This window comes from Littorina saxatilis, linkage group LG12 (genome assembly GCF_037325665.1).
Source record: "Littorina saxatilis isolate snail1 linkage group LG12, US_GU_Lsax_2.0, whole genome shotgun sequence".
NCBI classification, from domain to species: domain Eukaryota; kingdom Metazoa; phylum Mollusca; class Gastropoda; order Littorinimorpha; family Littorinidae; genus Littorina; species Littorina saxatilis.
The window spans coordinates 71861279-71864556 of NC_090256.1; the positions used below are offsets into that span (position 1 = coordinate 71861279).

The window sequence follows — 3278 nt, forward strand, 5'->3', positions numbered from 1 at the left end:
AGCTTGGTCAGTGGCAAGGAGGAGATCATTAGTGATTTTGAGAAGGGCAGTTTCGGTGGAGTGCATAAAATCAAGTTTAAGTATGCTGAATATGAAGTTATCCAGTCAATTGGTGTAGAAGTTATAGCATTTCTGTCAGTTAACAGTATTTAAAAACCTTGAATGGTTGAAAACGACGTTAAACACCAAATAAAGAAAGAAAGAAAGAAAGTATTTAAAATCTCTAAGTAAAATCTGACATATTCGAAAGTTTTGCATAAACACCCAGACAATTTTTACGATACTCTCCTAAGCTTCTCCACTTCTCAGCCCTGTCTTGGAAATGAATTCGAATAAGGCAGTCAAAATAACTTAGTTTGGAGCACCCATTAATCAGAATAAGCATTAACTTTTGACACAGGAAATATCTTCTACCGAAAGCTCTCCTGGTTTTATTCTACATTTTTCCTGCATAATGGTAACAAATTTAATGATAAATCTAAACAACGAAGTGACTGTGGTAAGATGAACAAAGTTAAAAAAACAAAGGATTACTGTAAATGGTTTACGAATCGAAATCTAAACAAGTTTTAATGATAAGTAAAATGATAAAAAAATAAAATAAAAAAAAGCTAACGTCCTCGCATTTGTCCAGAATTATTCCATGTTTAACATGGGAACAGAGGGATAATTGGTCTAAAGAATTTTTAAAAAGGAGGGTTAGGGTAACCCTAACCCTCCTTGGACTATCTGTATGCAATGCCCGCTATAGGTGAAAGACTTTTGTGGAAGCCATGGAAGAATGCATCGCTGTTGTGCTGGTTCAGCTTGAGGTCCTGTCCTAGCGAATATCCTGCACACACAAAAACACGACTCACCTGATAATAATGACAGATTTTGTTGATATACATTTTTTTTAAGACACCCCATATAATATTGTTTGACAATCTCTTTCAACATAGTTTACGAATCACCAATGTGTATACAAACGCAAATAACCCACAGGTCAATAAATTACTTTCCAGAGAGAGAGAGAGAGAGAGAGAGAGAGAGAGAGAGAGAGAGAGAGAGAGAGAGAGAGAGAGAGAGAGAGAGAGAGAGAGAGAGAGAGAGAGAGATTAAAACTAGAACATGTGTGCTATATAAAACAAGGATAATCAGTCAAATCTGTGCTTGTACCTGCATGGTGTTTACTGCGCTATATACACAACCTGTTTTATTTCATTTTTTTTGGGGGGGGGGGGGGGGGGGGGGAGGGGATGTTTTGTGATGAGGGTTTTTTCAAAGCCTTTACTGCTTTAGTCATTGAATCCACCCGACTTCGATTTATTGTTCAGTGATGGGTAATTGTGTGACCAACTATGTACGTTAATGATTGTTCTGGCTTCATACAATGACATTGCATTAATTTTATAAGTGTATGTGTGTGTGTTTCAGGCAAAAGCTGATATTACAGTCCTAGTTGTATGCAGTACCTCTGCTTCTTCGTTCAGGAATCAAAGTATACAATCTAAACCGATTATTTTGTTCAATAATGTTCAGCTTACCATCCCGAAGAAGGCAGTAACGTGCCGAGATATTGATTATAGATATTAACGTACCTAACCTGGTTACTGGTGTGTTTTCTTTTTATTTCAATAATGTAAATGTGTGACAACTTGCAGGGTACTTGATGTTCAGAGCAATTTTTCTGGCAAAAGACCTTTCATGGATCAAAGAAAACTTTTGTCATGGTACACAAGTCAATCAATTTGGTTGATAAATAATTTGTGTTGCATTTTCCCTGGTTCCAAAACGTAGTATGTATTACCACATGTCCTTACCTGTCATTGGCATCACATGATTCTCTGCAAGCAGTCTTTTGTGGAAATACGTCATTTAACACTTGCACTTATAGTAGGTGGCTGTGGAACGGTAGACATGCAACGACAACGAACAACAAAAGACAAAGTGTGGAGTACACTCATTTTTCTTAACATACGCTAAGTTTCTTTGAGAATGCTCCAAGTGAAAATCAGGGGTTCCTAGGCCTGATATCACAATTAAACAGCTTCTTCTCAGAATCAGGAGGGAAAAAACTGTTATATGGCGAGATGTCGTGACAAGAACAGACAGCAGCAGCAGCAACAACAACATTGCTAAATCGTCACTTTAACAAAATTTCATGTTTAGCATCGCAGACAAAGCACGGCTACTGATCCGACCAAAGCCACACTTCATGCACGATGGGCACATTGTTATGGCCAGCTTGTTAACGTGCGCATTTTGTATGTTTTACATAGAATTGAATGTGTTTGTCGTTGTGTCTGTCATCTATCCTAGTCGTTTGATTTAGAATAAAGCAAACTTATTACAATGACGATTTTCTTCGGTTTTTGATGAAGGATTGGCCTATTTTCCAACTCTGCCACCATACACTGGCCGTTCAGGTCTGCATGTCGACCACATGGTGTGTGATCAGATTTTTCGGACATGTTCACAATGCTTACATGACCACCAAATGGAAAATCAGTTGGTATTTGTTATGTTTTTGTGTTAGCACAATCTTCATACAAGTAAACAGAAACAGTTTTGTTGCAAACAGAGCCTTCATAAGAAAAAATGCTTCTAAGTCAAAATACATACCCCCTTTTTCGTATTGCGTAAAATATACCCATAAATTTTGGACATCATATTTTTATTTTTTTTCACAACAATGAAACCAAACTTTGGCATATGTTTTAGCAATATATTCACAATAAAACCTATGAGTTTGAAGGCTGCATCTTGTTTTGTTTATTTTTGAGAATTTTTTTGCAAACCCATGCAAATGGCCAGTTTCTGGGGAGAGACTGGGGAGATAATGGCCAGTATAGAAAGAGTTAATAAGTAAACTAATGTCACAAGTAGGTATTTACCTTGTTTGCCTTCGCGTTCTTGATAGCCCGCTGCAGCATTTGTATCACTTCCCTTGACATTCAAAACGCCAATGTATTTCTGAAAGGAAAATAAAGATATTGACCGAAACATCACACAAGTGGTAGCCTATATCATGCTAGGTTTTGTTTACAGTGCCTGTTCTACGACCACATCTGATTGTAATTCAAATAAAGAAAAACTGTATCCATTTATTACTTCTCTATTTGTGTGTGTGCAGGGGCGGATCACATCATTTTTAAGGGGGAGTTTCCAAATTTCTTTCAGTGACAATTTGACGACGCAAAGCGTTTAGTTGAAGACGCGAAGCGTTCAACCTCCTGGGGGGGGGGGGGGGGGGGGTCCGACAAATGTTGATAAAAACAAGGAAAATGGATCAATCA

The 3278-nt window shown here is 37.6% G+C and overlaps 1 long non-coding RNA gene across 1 annotated transcript; it reads right to left on the reverse strand.

The window, feature by feature from the left end:
- Nucleotides 1–215: 215 nt before the first annotated feature.
- Nucleotides 216–3041, reverse strand: LOC138982721 (uncharacterized). The gene is made up of 3 exons (XR_011460948.1): nt 2877–3041; nt 1803–1883; nt 216–832 (listed from the first exon to the last, which is right to left on the reverse strand). It is a non-coding gene; the product is annotated as an uncharacterized lncRNA (long non-coding RNA).
- Between the last annotated feature and the right edge of the window lie 237 nt (nt 3042–3278).